Source organism: Nansenia antarctica, assembly GCF_963989245.1.
Source record: "Nansenia antarctica genome assembly, contig: SCAFFOLD_59, whole genome shotgun sequence".
NCBI lineage: Eukaryota > Metazoa > Chordata > Actinopteri > Argentiniformes > Microstomatidae > Nansenia > Nansenia antarctica.
The window spans coordinates 525,756-544,862 of NW_027663094.1; the positions used below are offsets into that span (position 1 = coordinate 525,756).

At 43.9% G+C, this 19,107-nt stretch overlaps 1 long non-coding RNA gene across 1 annotated transcript; it reads right to left on the minus strand.

Annotated features, from left to right (window-relative positions):
- Nucleotides 1-2,187: 2,187 nt before the first annotated feature.
- On the minus strand, nucleotides 2,188-5,291 carry LOC308175310. Its single transcript, XR_013937951.1, has 4 exons — nucleotides 5,229-5,291; nucleotides 3,752-3,835; nucleotides 3,566-3,659; nucleotides 2,188-2,663 (listed from the first exon to the last, which is right to left on the minus strand). It is a non-coding gene; the product is annotated as an uncharacterized lncRNA (long non-coding RNA).
- Between the last annotated feature and the right edge of the window lie 13,816 nt (nucleotides 5,292-19,107).

The window sequence follows — 19,107 nt, forward strand, 5'->3', positions numbered from 1 at the left end:
CAACCTTCTGATCTGGAGTCAGACGCGCTACAGTTGCGATACAGAGTCTTTTCAATATGCCTATCGTTTTAAAGAAAATGTTTTGAAAAAGTCCAAGTAAGAAGTAGGAAGCCTGTATGGAAACGGAACATCCTGTTCGCTTCATCTTCAAGAGCCCGGATAGATCAGTCGGTAGAGCATCAGACTTTTAATCTGAGGGTCCAGGGTTCAAGTCCCTGTTCGGGCGGACCTTCCTTTGACTGCTCCATTGGCAATTTGATTGCAATAGAGCTGAGATAATGCGCATCCTGCATTTGAAGGTCTTCACAATGACGCTTTGCTTCTAGTGCGGAACAGAGGGTTACATCCTGACAATGAAATGTGGCTTCTTCTCCAAGCCAGTGGCTTTCAACTAAAACACCCTGACGTGATTTGAACACGCAACCTTCTGATCTGGAGTAAGACGCGCTACCGTTGCGCCACAGAGTCTTTTCAAGCCTCACGCCTCAAGCGTTGTTGGAAGCCACGCTATAAACGAGCCTGCGGTGTCAGGCCAACACTTTTGGAACTGCAGGCATGGGCCCCTTGGGAAAAGGTTCGCTTACTTGCATTGGCCAGGAATCACAGCCTTACTGCCTTTTTCCTTTTGACAGCCCCGTTGGAACACCTTGTCAACAGAGGAGGTGGTGGTGAAGAAACAATGCAAAGCATCCGGAAGGTCTTTCGTAGAGCACATTCAAATGGGACATCATCGAGTAGCTTCTTTGAGTGCGGAAACTGCTTCAATATGGAAGGCACAGGCGTTGTTGGAAGCCACGCTATCAACGAGCCTGCAGTGTCAGGCCAGTACTTTTGGAACTGCAGGCATGGGCCCCTTGGGAAAACGTACGCTTACTTGCATTGGCCGGGAATCGAACCCGGGTCAACTGCTTGGAAGGCAGCTATGCTCACCACTATACCACCAATGCATTCATGACATGAAGATGGACCGCAACAATGATATATCACGGCTTAATAAAAGTTGCTTCTTTAGGCCTTTCAGGGCGGACATTTCTCCCAACCTGAGGCTCTGTTGCGGGGGAGGGGAACATTTTCTTCAGAAGGCTCGTTTGTCTAGGGCTATGATTCTCGCTTTGGGTGCGAGATGTCCCGGCTTCAAATCCCGGACGAGCCCTTTGACTAAACCTTTCACCATTTGGGACCACCAAATGGAAGTGCTTTGGCTCTATGCTTCAACAGATCTTGCCTCGGGTCACTGCAAAATTCCATGTTCAAAAACTGCTTTGACACGCTTTAAGGCGATGGACTGCTAATCCATTGTGCTCTGCACGTGTGGGTTCGAATCCCATCCTCGTCGCACAGCCTTACTGCTTTTTCCGCTTGACAGCCCCGTTGGAACACCTTGTCAACAGAGGAGGTGGTGGAGAAACAATGCAAAGCATCCGGAACGTCTTTCGTAGAGCACATTCAAATGGGACGTAATCGAATAGCTTCTTTGAGTGTGGAAACTGCTTCAATATGGAAGGCACAGGCGTTGTTGGAAGCCACGCTATCAACGAGCCTGCAGTGTCAGGCCAGCACTTTTGGAACTGCAGGCATGGGCCCCTTGGGAAAAGGTTCGATTACTTGCATTGGCCGGGAATCAAACCCAGGTCAACTGCTTGGAAGGCAGCTATGCTCACCACTATACCACCAAAGCATTCACGACATGAAGATGGACCGCAACAATGATATATCACGGCTTAATAAAAGTCCCTTCTTTAGGCCTTTCAGGCGGACACTTCTCCCAACCTGAGGCTCCGTTGCGGGGGAGGGGAACGCTATCTTCAGTCGGCTCGTTGGTCTAGGGGTATGATTCTTGCTTAGGGCGCGGGGGCCAGTCGCGTGTTGCTATAACGGAGATTTTTAACCGTTTATTGACCCTTTCTTGCCGTCTTTTCAGCCGCGGGTTCGAATCCACCTGAGGACATTACTGTCAAAAATATTTTCTTTTTTAAAGTCTTAATCAATTAAATGTTTAATGTAACACAACATGTTTTGATGATTTATAATTCATTTCATTAAAGAAAACAGGACATCTTATGCTATTTATTGGTTTAACATTGCAATGTATTCTGCCCTGTTGAGTTCTCTAACCATAAGCTCCATTGTTGATGTTAATGTAACCATTATACTGTTTTAAAACATACACAGACACGTGGATGTATTGAACTCCACACTTGATTTATTAAAAAGCACACACGCACAACTGCTAAACCATGTACATAAAAAATAAACAAAACTGATTAAACCTTGGTTGTATCGAACTAAAACAAAATGTGCATATTTAAAACAATTTCCAACAGTGTTACAACATTAATTAATCATTTCATTGTAAATAAAAACTCTACTATGTGTGTGTGTGTGTGTGTGTGTGTGTGTGTGTGTGTGTACAGTCTCTTTCCCTTCTAAGGTGCCACACTGATCAGGACCCTGGCCACTCAACCCATGGCCATTCAGCCCCATCTTCATCCAGATGCTCTGATGGGGACAGCAGTTCCAGCGGCCGACATTGTGATCGTAGCTGGGGATGGAAGGCTCAGCTGCAGGCTGTGTTGGGGGCGGAGGGAGAGAGGCTGCAGGCTGCGTTGGGGGCGGAGGGAGAGAGGCTGCAGACTGTGATGGAGGAGCATGGTGTGGCAGTGCTGCATGACAACAAAATAAATAGGAAACACATGTTAAACCAAAAAGGAGCTGTGCATAGACTTCAGTTAAAAAACATGCCAGAGTATTGAGGCAGCACTGTATGCTGCTCTGCTCTGGTAGGGGCAGGGTGCTTCACATGACACTTCTAGTATCAGAGAGAGTAGTACATTCACCATTTTTAAATCTAGAACCAAAAAATTACAGAAAGAACATCAGTTCTGTGATCATTAATTGTATTGATGATGATGATGATGATGATGTGTGTGTGTCTTAACTAGTGTAATGTTGTGTTGTAATGTTTTTACTTTATTTTTATTTTTATTATCAACATCATTTATATATATATATATATATGTTACGGTACATGTGGGAATACGGTACATGTGGGAAAACTAGGGTTAGGGTTAGGTGCTAAGGTGCTACGGTTAGGGTTAGGGATAGGGATAGGGTTAGGGTTAGACATGCCATCATGTACCAAGTCGACGTAGCACCTAACCCTAACACTAGTTTTCCCACATGTGCCGTCTTCTCACATGTACCGTAACATATATATATATATTTATTATTATTATTCCATTGTTGATTAGAACTTTATTGTATCTTAGTCATTTGTATTAGTGTATCCTGTTTCCCTATTGTCTTGTTACCCTTCCCCCAGGGACTACAGATGGAAATTAGCTCTGAACTATATCTGAAGCAATATATGTATTGTGCATTATCCCTGTCAAATAAACTAATAAACAAACATGTAATGTAGGATCTAAGGTAATAGGATGCAAAAGAAGTCTCAATAGTTTGTTAAATATCCACAGCAAAGTACCAACATTTACAGATGACTTTCAATCAAAATAACAGACCTGGTTGAAATTGTGTGCAATATAAATAAACTGAAATGACATACTGTATTCCCACACGGCGGGTTCTAGAGTGTAGGCCTAAGGATGGGGCCCAGGCAAGCCGCTGAGGAGGTATTGGCAGCAGGACCTTCACTGGAGCTGAAGGAGGAGGTAACATGAAACTTCACACAACTGGAAATCACTTTGACAGTGAATAAAGATGGGACACACAGTAATGTACATGAATTAACCTTGCAAAGGAGACGCAGTCACATCGGATTCATCATCATGAGCTGGTCTCAAGAGTGTAACTGAAGCAGTCAGTTTGCTCCACACTGTAAAAGAAAATAAAGTGTTATTCTCTCCCTCACTAATGCCTGGCTTATTCATCATGCTTGTAAATGGGTTATAGCCACATTCTGTCATTACCTGTTATAGTCTGTCAAGCTGATTTGAACATTAATAAGTCTCAGTATGTCTACTCTGATGTGAATATGTCTCATCTGATGAGAATTACATATACATTGGTATATAGGCTATTTGTTATGAATGGATATTTAGTTCAATGTTCACTTCTTTAAAGCAGGTAAAGCCTCAGTGACGGTATGCATGTTTAAACACATTGATTGTGAAATCAAGGGTTTGGTATGTTTCTAAATTGTATGGGTGTCACCTGCTCAAAATGCCTCTTACATACTGTAATGTACATGCCAAACCCTTGAAACACATCTTCAAAAAGGATGCAAAAAGAGAACTCGTATGAACACTTATCCTCCTCCTACAAATAGATACAATATGGAATGTAATAAAACATGCAATTACACATGTACTGTACAGAGCAGACATACATTGTAAATACATGTAGGCTAACTAAACTTGTAAATAAACTAACTGTACATACATTTACACTTTAATTGTCCTATAATATAAATTACACCTGATTGATTTGATTTGATTTAGGCCTATTTGAAAGTTAATATCACAGTGTAACACTGGGGGATTTACTAAATGACAACATTGTGGGCACTGCTAGGCAGCAGTCATATCATTTGCACATTAGTATGTACAATACTGGTGTACATATTATGTACAGTAGCCTAATGCTGTATAGTATGGCCAGGCTATCATTGTGCAAAACTGTGTAGACTAGCATTGCAGTAGTATCTAAAACATTGCACAACCATAACACTATGAATAACTCGCAAGACGGTTCGCAAAACCCACACACTGTTATTAACATTGTTAATTTAACAACTGTTGAACAAAGTATTGAGACAGCAGACTTGTCCGATGTGTAGCCGTACAGTAGCTTGGCAAATCAATATCGAAATAGCTTTGAATATGTTACCTATATATATATACATATATATATATATATACATATATGTTACCGTAGACACGTCCGGACCTGACAGACATGTCCGATAACGAGTCAAGTACAGCAAAAGTACCGTAAACTGAAAACTGTCCGCTTTTCAGATTCAGATTCAGATTCAGATAACGTTTATTGCCATTATGCATACACATATAGGAATTTGCTTCGGCATTACAGTAAGTGCGTTTATACTTTTTTCACGTGTATACAAAAACAAATGCAAAAAAACAGGGCAACACAGGACAGACAACAGTGCATTGGATAGTGCAACATATATAAAGTGCAGTGCTTTCTGCAGCCCCTCTTGTATGTCTACTTATTATATATTATTACAGTTAATGTTTGTGACTTACCTATTAACCAAACGAAGAAAGTAAACTTGAGAGTTTAGAACGCGAGAAAGACGGTATGCTGTCTTTGCCTTTCAGGAAATAGTGCAGTCGAGTTGATTTCAGTGTTGTGACGTGACGTCACTGCTCAATGCGCCACAAAACCATCCGGTGGCCGAAAATATATGAACTATATAGAACTACCAAAGTGAACGGGATCTTAACTACTGCCATAGACAATGAATGGGCCAATGCAAAGTCTATGGCAGTAGTGTAGGCATATCTCTCGATTGCCGCGCGGGAGGTCCCGGGTTCAAATCCCGGACGAGCCCTTTGACTAAACCTTTCACCAGCTGGTACCACCAAATGGAAGTGCTTTGGCTCAATGCTTCAACAGATCTTGCCTCGGGTCACTGCAAAAATCCATGTTCAAAAACTGCTTTGACACGTCCTGGCTTTAAAGATCCGGTGGAAAGCGCTACTGGTTCAAAGTGTGCGCATGACGAGGTGGCCGAGTGGTTAAGGCGATGGACTGCTAATCCATTGTGCTCTGCATGCGTGGGTTCGAATCCCATCCTCGTCGCAAGGCCTTACTGCCTTTTTCCGCTTGACAGCCCCGTTGGAACACCTTGTCAACAGAGGAGGTGGTGGTGAAGAAACAATGCAAAGCATCCGGAACGTCTTTCGTAGAGCACATTCAAATGGGACACCACTATACCACCAATGGATTCATGACATGAGGATGGACCGCAACAATGATATATCACGGCTTAATAAAAGTCCCTTCTTTAGGCCTTTCAGGGCGGACACTTCTCCCAACCTGAGGCTCTGTTGCGGGGGAGGGGAACGCTTTCTTCAGAAGGCTCGTTTGTCTAGCGCTATGATTCTCGCTTTGGGTGCGAGATGTCCCGGCTTCAAATCCCGGACGAGCCCTTTGACTAAACCTTTCACCATTTGGGACCACCAAATGCAAGTGCTTTGGCTCTATGCTTCAACAGATCTTGCCTCGGGTCACTGCAAAATTCCATGTTCAAAAACTGCTTTGACACGCTTTAAGGCGATGGACTGCTAATCCATTGTGCTCTGCACGCGTGGGTTCGAATCCCATCCTCGTCGCACAGCCTTACTGCTTTTTCCGCTTGACAGCCCCGTTGGAACACCTTGTCAACAGAGGAGTTGGTGGTGGAGAAACAATGCAAAGCATTCGGAACGTCTTTCGTAGAGCACATTCAAATGGGACATCATCGAGTAGCTTCTTTGAGTGCGGAAACTGCCTCAATATGGAAGGCACAGGCGTTGTTGGAAGCCACGCTATCAACGAGCCGGCTGGCTTTAAGGCCATGGACCAGAATTCTCCTGCCCAAATTCAGCAGACATCGAAGCATCGGGACATCAGTGGGAAATTTAAAATGAAACAATTGGAAACAACCCAGGTGAACTATGTCAACAACCAATACATTTCAATATCCAATCTTCAAGGCCAGTTCAGCAGACATCTAAGCATTGGTGGTTCACTGGTAGAATTCTCGCCTGCCACGCGGGAGGCCCGGTTTCCATTCCCGGCCAATGCATGAACCCACCTTTAGGACAATTCAAAGAACAAATATCAACTAAGTAAACATTTATTATTTAAGGTCAATTTCAGCAAACATCTAAGCATTGGTGGTTCAGTGGTAGAATTCTCGCCTGCCACGCGGGAGGCCCAGGTTCGATTCCTGGCCAATGCATGAACACTTCTTTAGGAAAACAGATATCAACTCAGTAAACATCTATTCTTCAACGTCAAATTCGTTGCACACACCTTAATGAAAGTCCCTGCTTTACGCCTACATGGCGGACACTTCTCCCAACCTGAGGCTCCGTTGCGGGGAGGGGCACCTGCTTTTTAAACGGCTAGTTGGTTAATCGGTATGATTCTCGCTGTGGGTGCGAGAATCCCGGATGAACCCTTTGACTAAACCTTTCACCAGCTGGGAAAACCAAATGGAAGTTATTTGGCTCAATGCTTCAACAGATCTTGCCTCAGGCCACTGCAAAATTCCATGGTCAAAACCGCTTTGTCACGTCCTGGCTTTAAAGATCCGGTGGGAAGCGCTACTGGTTCAAAGTGAGTGCATGACGAGGTGGCCGAGTGGTTGAGGCGATGGACTGCTAATCCGTTGTGCTCTGCACGAGTGGGTTCGAATCCTATCCTCGTCGCACAGCCTCACTGCTTTTTCCGCTTGACAGCCCCGTTGGAACACCTTGTCAACAGAGGAGGCGGTGGAGAAACAATGCAAAGCATCCGGAACGTCTTTCGTAGAGCACATTCAAATGGGACGTCATCGAATAGCTTCTTTGAGTGCGGAAACTGCTTCAATATGGAAGGCACAGGCGTTGTTGGAAGCCACGCTATCAACGAGCCTGCAGTGTCAGGCCAGCACTTTTGGAACTGCAGTTATGGGCCCCTTGGGAAAAGGTTCGCTTACTTGCATTGACCGGGAATCGAACCCGGGTCAACTGCTTGGAAGGCAGCTATGCTCCCCACTATACCACCAAAGCATTCACGACATGAAGATGGACCGCAACAATGATATATCACGGCTTAATAAAAGTCCCTTCTTTAGGCCTTTCAGGGGGACACTTCTCCCAACCTGAGGCTCCGTTGCGGGGGAGGGGAACGCTATCTTCAGGCGTCTCGTTGGTCTAGGGGTATGATTCTCGCTTTGGGTAAGAGAGGTCCAGGGTTCAAATCCCGGACGAGCCCATTGACTAAACCTTTCACCAGCTGGGACCACCAAATGGAAGTACTTTGGCTCAATGCTTCAACAGATCTTGCCTCGGGTCACTGCAATATTCCATGTTCAAAAACTGCTTTGACACGTCCTGGCTTTAAAGATCCGGTGGGAAGCGCTACTGGTTCAAAGTGAGCACATGACGAGGTGGCCGAGTGGTTAAGGCGATGGACTGCTAATCCATTGTGCTCTGCACGCGTGGGTTCGAATCCCATCCTCGTCGTACAGCCTTACTGCTTTTTCCGCTTGACAGCCCCGTTGGAACACCTTGTCAACAGAGGAGGTGGTGGAGAAACAATGCAAAGCATCCGGAACGTCTTTTGTAGAGCACATTCAAATGGGATGTCATCGAATCGCTTCTTTGAGTGCGGAAACTGCTTCAATATGGAAGGCACAGGCGTTGTTGGAAGCCACGCTATCAACGAGCCTGCAGTGTCAGGCCAGCACTTTTGGAACTGCAGGCATGGGCCCCTTGGGAAAAGGTTCGCTTACTTGCATTGGCCGGGAATCACACCCGGGTCAACTGCTTGGAAGGCAGCTATGCTCACCACTATACCACCAAAGCATTCATGACATGAAGAGGCCAGTCGAGTATTCCCGTAACGGAGATTTTTAACCGTTTATTGACCCTTTCTTGCCGTCTTTTCAGCCGCGGGTTCGAATCCACCTGAGGACATTACTGTCAAAAATATTTTCTTAATCAATTAAATGTTTAATGTAACACAACATGTTTTGATGATTTATAATTCATTTCATTAAAGAAAACAGGACATCTTATGCTATTTATTGGTTTAACATTGCAATGTATTCTGCCCTGTTGAGTTCTCTAACCCTAAGCTCCATTGTTGATGTTAATGTAACCATTATACTGTTTTAAAACATACACAGACACGTGGATGTATTGAACTCCACACTTGATTTATTAAAAAGCACACACGCACAACTGCTAAACCATGTACATAAAAAATAAACAAAACTGATTAAACCTTGGTTGTATCGAACTAAAACAAAATGTGCATATTTAAAACAATTTCCAACAGTGTTACAACATTAATTAATCATTTCATTGTAAATAAAAACTCTACTATGTGTGTGTGTGTGTGTGTGTGTGTACAGTCTCTTTCCCTTCTAAGGTGCCACACTGATCAGGACCCTGGCCACTCAACCCATGGCCATTCAGCCCCATCTTCATCCAGATGCTCTGATGGGGACAGCAGTTCTAGCGGCCGACATTGTGATCGTAGCTGGGGATGGAAGGCTCAGCTGCAGGCTGTGTTGGGGCGGAGGGAGAGAGGCTGCAGGCTGCGTTGGGGGCGGAGGGAGAGAGGCTGCAGGCTGTGATGGAGGAGCATGGTGTGGCAGTGCTGCATGACAACAAAATAAATAGGAAACACATGTTAAACCAAAAAGGAGCTGTGCATAGACTTCAGTTAAAAAACATGCCAGAGAGTATTGAGGCAGCACTGTATGCTGCTCTGCTCTGGTAGGGGCAGGGTGCTTCACATGACACTTCTAGTATCAGAGAGAGTAGTACATTCACCATTTTAAAATCTAGAACCAAAAAATTACAGAAAGAACATCAGTTCTGTGATCATTAATTGTATTGATGATGATGAGGATGATGTGTGTGTGTCTTAACTAGTGTAATGTTGTGTTGTAATGTTTTTACTTTATTTTTATTTTTATTATCAACATCATTTATATATGTTACGGTACATGTGGGAATACGGTACATGTGGGAAAACTAGGGTTAGGGTTAGGTGCTAAGGTGCTACGGTTAGGGATAGGGATAGGATTTGGGTTAGGGTTAGACATGCCATCATGTACCAAGTCGACGTAGCACCTAACCCTAACACTAGTTTTCCCACATGTGCCGTCTTCTCACATGTACCGTAACATATATATATATATATATATATATATATATATATTATTATTCCATTGTTGATTAGAACTTTATTGTATCTTAGTCATTTGTATTAGTGTATCCTGTTTCCCTATTGTCTTGTTACCCTTCCCCCAGGGACTACAGATGGAAATTAGCTCTGAACTATATCTGAAGCAATATATGTATTGTGCATTATCCCTGTCAAATAAACTAATAAACAAACATGTAATGTAGGATCTAAGGTAATAGGATGCAAAAGAAGTCTCAATAGTTTGTTAAATATCCACAGCAAAGTACCAACATTTACAGATGACTTTCAATCAAAATAACAGACCTGGTTGAAATTGTGTGCAATATAAATAAACTGAAATGACATACTGTATTCCCACACGGCGGGTTCTAGAGTGTAGGCCTAAGGATGGGGCCCAGGCAAGCCGCTGAGGAGGTATTGGCAGCAGGACCTTCACTGGAGCTGAAGGAGCAGGTAACATGAAACTTCACACAACTGGAAATCACTTTGACAGTGAATAAAGATGGGACACACAGTAATGTACATGAATTAATCTTGCAAAGGAGACGCAGTCACATCGGATTCATCATCATGAGCTGGTCTCAAGAGTGTAACTGAAGCAGTCAGTTTGCTCCTCACTGTAAAAGAAAATAAAGTGTTATTCTCTCCCTCACTAACGCCTGGCTTATTCATCATGCTTGTAAATGGGTTATAGCCACATTCTGTCATTACCTGTTATAGTCTGTCAAGCTGATTTGAACATTAATAAGTCTCAGTATGTCTACTCTGATGTGAATATGTCTCATCTGATGAGAATTACATATACATTGGTATATAGGCTATTTGTTATGAATGGATATTTAGTTCAATGTTCACTTCTTTAAAGCAGGGGGTCATTCCACTAAAGGTGGATCAGTTTAGCTGCGCTATAAATAAATGCGGCGCTCAGGGAACTCGAGATTGGAATTCAAGCCTCAGGTGATTCCTCGAATGAGGATCAGCCTTGTGTCATCAGTGTTCACAGAAGACAGGCTTACAAATCTTCGATATGGGCGCGTGCACGCAGACATACGCAGCCCAGAAGAGTCGATCTGTCGAAATGAAGATACTCCACTCTGCAGGGGTACTACATTTGCGCAGCATTCCGAATTATTGATTTTTATGAAGACGGAGAAATAAGATGTAAAATAGTGCAATACTGCCGCAATTAACAAGGCGAGGGAAATGGTTTGGCAAGAATTTGCTGACCGATTAAATGCGTAGGTCATACTAGCCCCAGTTATTGTTATATGTTCATATTTTAATAAATGAATATTACTACTGTGGTGATATCCGCAGCAGGCTACAAACCAGCATATCGCCACAATGGCCTAGTGGTATTGACTGCTGCCATAGGATTTATTCTTCATTTTATATCAGTGGTTCGAATCCCTCTACAGACGCACTTTTTACTGCATTTCGTTGTCTGAATCTAATCTAAAATCTCATCTAAAAAAGTATTGTAGGCTATAAAATTATGGTGCAGGCTAATTTACAAGAACTGACACGATTACAATGGTGTTTGAAACCTTTGCATGAAATCTTCGGTTAAATGTAAAAAAAAATAAAAATGAATGACTTAGTCAAGTCTCGAACTCGCAACCTTTGGAACTCGAGTCCGCAGCCTTAACCACTACGCCAGCCAGACCGCTGTCATGACGGCAATGCAAGTTGAGACAATTATTTTTATTTATTTTTTACACTCTTTTCTTTATCTATCTATCACACTTTCAAAATATCAAGTTATCTATCACACAATCAAACTATCTATCGATCGATCACACTTTCAAAATATCAAATTATCTATCTATCACACAGTCAAACTATCTAATCTATCTATCTCATGTGAAGTGGGAACTAATATTTCCTAAAAGACACATGAGGAACTTTCGTACAGAGTTTAGTTTCCGCCTGTGAGCCTTTTTTGACGCACGGATGACTATAGCCTGTGTTTTAGCCTGGTCGGGACCAGGCTAATTATATCTGACTCAGAAGGAGCTCAACCAAGCAGCGAATTATTTGAGCCACATTGATGGCACCGAACGCAAGCTAACATTTTCGAGGCATAGAACTTTATCGAGGCTTAGAACTTTATCGAGCTTTGTGGAATAGGGCCCTGGTAAAGCATCAGTGACGGTATGCATGTTTAAACACATTGATTGTGAAATCAAGGGTTTGGTATGTTTCTAAATTGTATGGGTGTCACCTGCTCAAAATGCCTCTTTTGCCCATACTGTAATGTACATGCCAAACCCTTGAAACACATCTTCAAAAAGGATGCAAAAAGAGAACTCGTATGAACACTTATCCTCCTCCTACAAATAGATACAATATGGAATGTAATAAAACATGCAATTACACATGTACTGTACAGAGCAGACATACATTGTAAATACATGTAGGCTAACTAAACTTGTAAATAAACTAACTGTACATACATTTACAGTTGAATTGGCCTATAATATAAACTACACGTTATACGTTTGCAGGAATAGTGCTATACAAATAAAAGTTGTTGTTGTTATTATTATTATTATAATGATATTACTTGTTGGGGCTTTATTGAATGACAACACTGGAATATAGCTGTGATGTACAGTAGCCCAGTGTGTAGACCAGCCAGGCTATCATTGTGCAAAACTGTGTAGACTAGCATTGCAGTAGTATCTAAAACATTGCACAACCATAACACTATGAATAACTCGCAAGACGGTTCGCAAAACCCACACACTGTTATTAACATTGTTAATTTAACAACTGTTGAACAAAGTATTGAGACAGCAGACTTGTCCGATGTGTAGCCGTACAGTAGCTTGGCAAATCAATATCGAAATAGCTTTGAATATGTTACCTATATATATATATCAGTGGCGGCTGGTGCAAAAAAATTTGGGTGGGGCACAGCAGTGTGGCGGGGGGGTCCTCTTTCGCGCGCGCCGCGCGCGATTTTTTTTCGCGTGCACGACTTTTTTTCGCGTGCACGCGCATAAAACACGCACTGGCATTACAACCACTGTATAATTTCAACTTTCACCCTTAAAATGACCGTGTGGGCCATGGAGAAGTTACCCTGTCAACTACAGACACTGAGGTGGAAGAGTGACCGGTCTATGGACGTCGGTACGGTCCAATACCCAGTGTCAGACAAGGAGGAAGTCTAGTCAACAAGGCTAGTACAGGCCTCACAGCTACACTCAGGTTAATAAAGGTAGCAGATGAATATGTGTACTATGTGTCTGTGTGACATGGCTACATCAATGAGCAGAGATGAATGCTGCAGTCAGTAGTACAGTAACTATCTATTTCATAGACACATGATGGATGATGATGGAGAGTGATGGTGGTCAACACATCACAGCAGGTCAACACATTCAATGATGTATCACAACCAGACCATGTCAGAAACACAACCAGACCATGTCAGAAACACAACCAGACCATGTCAGAAACACAACCAGACCATGTCTGTAACACAACCAGACCATGTCAGAAACACAACCAGACCATGTCAGAAACACAACCAGACCATGTCAGAAACACAACCAGACCATGTCAGAAACACAACCAGACCATGTCTGTATCACAACCAGACCATGTCAGAAACACAACCAGACCATGTCAGAAACACAACCAGACCATGTCAGAAACACAACCAGACCATGTCAGAAACACAACCAGACCATGTCAGAAACACAACCAGACCATGTCTGTAACACAACCAGACCATGTCTGTAACACAACCAGACCATGTCAGAAACACAACCAGACCATGTCTGTAACACAACCAGACCATGTCTGTAACACAACCAGACCATGTCTGTAACACAACCAGACCATGTCAGAAACACAACCAGACCATGTCAGAAACACAACCAGACCATGTCTGTAACACAACCAGACCCTGTCAGAAACACAACCAGACCATGTCAGAAACACAACCAGACCATGTCAGAAACACAACCAGACCATGTCTGTATCACAACCAGACCATGACTGTAACACAACCAGACCATGTCAGAATCACAACCAGACCATGTCTGTATCACAACCAGACCATGTCAGAAACACAACCAGACCATGTCAGAAACACAACCAGACCATGTCAGAAACACAACCAGACCATGTCAGAAACACAACCAGACCATGTCTGTAACACAACCAGACCATGTCTGTAACACAACCAGACCATGTCTGTAACACAACCAGACCATGTCTGTAACACAACCAGACCATGTCTGTAACACAACCAGACCATGTCTGTATCACAACCAGACCATGTCAGAAACACAACCAGACCATGTCTGTAACACAACCAGACCATGTCAGAAACACAACCAGACCATGTCAGAAACACAACCAGACCATGACTGTAACACAACCAGACCATGTCAGAAACACAACCAGACCATGTCTGTAACACAACCAGACCATGTCAGAAACACAACCAGACCATGTCAGAAACACAACCAGACCATGTCAGAAACACAACCAGACCGTGTCTGTAACACAACCAGACCATGTCTGTAACACAACCAGACCATGTCAGAAACACAACCAGACCATGTCAGAAACACAACCAGACCATGTCTGTAACACAACCAGACCATGTCTGTAACACAACCAGACCATGTCAGAAACACAACCAGACCATGTCAGAAACACAACCAGACCATGTCTGTAACACAACCAGACCATGTCTGTAACACAACCAGACCATGTCTGTAACACAACCAGACCATGACTGTAACACAACCAGACCATGTCAGAAACACAACCAGACCATGTCAGAAACACAACCAGACCATGTCTGTAACACAACCAGACCATGTCAGAAACACAACCAGACCATGTCTGTAACACAACCAGACCATGTCTGTAACACAACCAGACCATGTCAGAAACACAACCAGACCATGTCTGTAACACAACCAGACCATGTCTGTAACACAACCAGACCATGTCTGTATCACAACCAGACCATGTCAGAAACACAACCAGACCATGTCTGTAACACAACCAGACCATGTCAGAAACACAACCAGACCATGTCAGAAACACAACCAGACCATGACTGTAACACAACCAGACCATGTCAGAAACACAACCAGACCATGTCTGTAACACAACCAGACCATGTCAGAAACACAACCAGACCATGTCAGAAACACAACCAGACCATGTCAGAAACACAACCAGACCGTGTCTGTAACACAACCAGACCATGTCTGTAACACAACCAGACCATGTCAGAAACACAACCAGACCATGTCAGAAACACAACCAGACCATGTCTGTAACACAACCAGACCATGTCTGTAACACAACCAGACCATGTCAGAAACACAACCAGACCATGTCAGAAACACAACCAGACCATGTCTGTAACACAACCAGACCATGTCTGTAACACAACCAGACCATGACTGTAACACAACCAGACCATGTCAGAAACACAACCAGACCATGTCAGAAACACAACCAGACCATGTCTGTAACACAACCAGACCATGTCAGAAACACAACCAGACCATGACTGTAACACAACCAGACCATGTCTGTAACACAACCAGACCATGACTGTAACACAACCAGACCATGTCTGTAACACAACCAGACCATGTCAGAAACACAACCAGACCATGTCAGAAACACAACCAGACCATGTCTGTAACACAACCAGACCATGTCTGTAACACAACCAGACCATGTCTGTAACACAACCAGACCATGTCAGAAACACAACCAGACCATGTCAGAAACACAACCAGACCATGTCAGAAACACAACCAGACCATGTCAGAAACACAACCAGACCATGTCAGAAACACAACCAGACCATGTCAGAAACACAACCAGACCATGTCTGTATCACAACCAGACCATGTCAGAAACACAACCAGACCATGTCTGTAACACAACCAGACCATGTCAGAAACACAACCAGACCATGTCAGAAACACAACCAGACCATGTCAGTAACACAACCAGACCATGTCTGTAACACAACCAGACCATGTCAGAAACACAACCAGACCATGTCAGAAACACAACAATGCATCAGCTGAGTTAAAGAAAACCAACTCTTACCTTTGATGACAGAACATGAGCCGTGTTTACCCGTACCTCCGCCTTGCCCCGCGCATATTGCAATGAATAGTTCGAAGATAGGTGCTTGCACGTTAGGTGCAAGGCTGCTTGGTTAACCCATTAGCGGGAACATTATTAGTTGCACAAAATAGGCTGATTTAATTGACCATGAACATCAGAGACAGACATTACGAATGTTCATTTAAAATACTCCGGAAGCCCGAAGTCCGGAAAACCGGAAGTCGGGAGTCCTCAGCATAATGCATTGTCTGCAATACAACCGGAGATTTCTTGGCCAGGGCGCACAAATGTGCGTCCTGGCCAAGAAATAGAGACAGCCAATTGGAGCGCTGCTACAGCTCACGTGTAAGCGAAAAGTTTTCGTCCTGGCATAGACTTGCATTGACACGGCGCCCCGCGTTCTCTCCCTATGTATTTTAACAGTGAGTTTTACACACACACACACACACACACAGATAAAAATGTTTATTGTATTGGAGGATTTTTAATGAATGCTGATAGGCGCCGACAGAATATCAGCCGCATTTTGTGAATAAACAATGTTTATTTAAAAAAAAAACTTTTACAAATCGCAACCAGGAAGTGAAGGTGGGGGCGGCGCCCCAGCGCCCTCTATCGGCCAGCCGCCACTGATATATATATACATATATTTTACCGTAGACACGTCCGGACCTGACAGACATGTCCGGACCTGACAGACATGTCCGATAACGAGTCAAGTACAGCAAAAGTACCGTAAACTGAAAACTGTCCGCTTTTCAGATTCAGATTCAGATTCAGATAACGTTTATTGCCATTATGCATACACATATAGGAATTTGCTTCGGCATTACAGTAAGTGCGTTTATACTTTTTTCACGTGTATACAAAAACAAATGCAAAAAAACAGGACAACACAGGACAGACAACAGTGCATTGGATAGTGCAACATATATAAAGTGCAGTGCTTTCTGCAGCCCCTCTTGTATGTCTACTTATTATATATTATTACAGTTAATGTTTGTGACTTACCTATTAACCAAACGAAGAAAGTAAACTTGAGAGTTTAGAACGCGAGAAAGACGGTACGATGTCTTTGCCTTTCAGGAAATAGTGCAGTCGAGTCGATTTCAGTGTTGTGACGTGACGTCACTGCTCAATGTGCCACAAAACCATCCGGTGGCCGAAAATATATGAACTATATAGAACTACCAAAGTGAACGGGATCTTAACTACTACCATAGACAATGAATGGGCCAATGCAAAGTCTATGGTTGTAGTATAGGCATATCTCTCGATTGCCGCGCGAGGGCCCCCGGGTTCAAATCCCGGACGAGCCCTTCGACTAAACCTTTCACCAGCTGGGACCACCAAATGGAAGTGCTTTGGCTCAATGCCCCAAATTTCGTTATTTGGTACCTGTACTATATCAATGACAATAAAGACCATTCATTCAACAGATCTTGCCTCGGGTCACTGCAATATTCCATGTTCAAAAACTGCTTTGACACGTCCTGGCTTTAAGGCCATGGACCAGAATTATCCTGCCCAAATTCAGCAGACATCGAAGCATCGGGACATCAGTGGGAAATTGAAAATGAAACAATTGGAAACAACCCAGATGAACTATGTCAACAACCAATACATTTCAATATCCAATCTTCAAGGCCAAGTTCAGCAGACATCTAAGCATTGGTGGTACAGTGGTAGAATTCTCGCCTGCCACGCGGGAGGCCCGGTTTCGATTCCCGGCCAATGCATGAACCCACCTTTAGGACAATTCAAAGAACAGATATCAACTAAGTAAACATCTATTATTCAAGGTCAATTTCAGCAAACATCTGAGCATTGGTTGTTCAGTGGTAGAATTCTCGCCTGCCACGCGGCAAGCCCGGGTTCGATTCCTGGCCAATGCATGAACACTTCTTTAGGAAAACAGATATCAACTCAGTAAACATCTATTCTTCAACGTCAAATTCGTTGCACACACCTTAATGAAAGTCCCTGCTTTACGCCTACAGGGCGGACACTTCTCCCAACCTGAGGCTCCGTTGCGGGGGAGGGGCACCTGCTTTTTAAACGGCTAGTTGGTCAATCGGTATGATTCTCGCTGTGTGTGCGAGAATCCTGGATGAACCCTTTGACTAAACCTTTCACCAGCTGGGAAAACCAAATGGAAGTTCTTTGGCTCAATGCTTCAACAGATCTTGCCTCAGGTCTGCAAAATTCCATGGTCAAAACCGCTTTGTCACGTCCTGGCTTTAAAGATCCGGTGGGAAGCGCTACTGGGTCAAAGTGAGAGCATGACGAGGTGGCCGAGTGGTTAAGGTGATGGACTGCTAATCCATTGTGCTCTGCACGCGTGGGTTCGAATCCCATCCTCGTCGCACAGCCTTTCTGCTTTTTCCGCTTGACAGCCCCGTTGGAACACCGTGTCAACAGAGGAGGTGGTGGTGGAGAAACAATGCAAAGCATCCGGAACGTCTTTTGTAGAGCTCATTCAAATGGGAAATCATCGAATAACTTCTTTGAGTGCGGAAACTGCTTCAATATGGAAGGCACAGGCGTTGTTGGAAGCCACGCTATCAACGAGCCTGCAGTGTCAGGCCAGCACTTTTGGAACTGCAGGCATGGGCCCCTTGGGAAAAGGTTAGCTTACTTGCATTGGCCGGGAATCGAACCCGGGTCAACTGCTTGGAAGGCAGCTATGCTCACCACAGCCCCGTTGGAACACCGTGTCAACGGAGGAGGTGGTGGTGGAGAAACAATGAAAATCATCCGGAACGTCTTTCGTAGAGCTCATTCAAATGGGAAATCATCGAATAGCTTCTTCGGAACTGCAGGCATGGGCCCCTTTGGAAAAGGCATTGGCCGAGAACCGAACCCGGGTCAACTGCTTGGAAGGCAGCTATGCTCACCACTATACCACCAATGCATTCATGACATGAGGATGCATTGATATATCACGGCTTAATAAAAGTCCCTTCTTTAGGCCTTTCAGGCGGACACTTCTCCCAACCTGAGGCTCCGCTGCGGGGGAGGGGAACGCTTTCTTCAGACGGCTCGTTGGTCTAGGCAGCGGTCGGGAACCTATGGCTCGCGAGG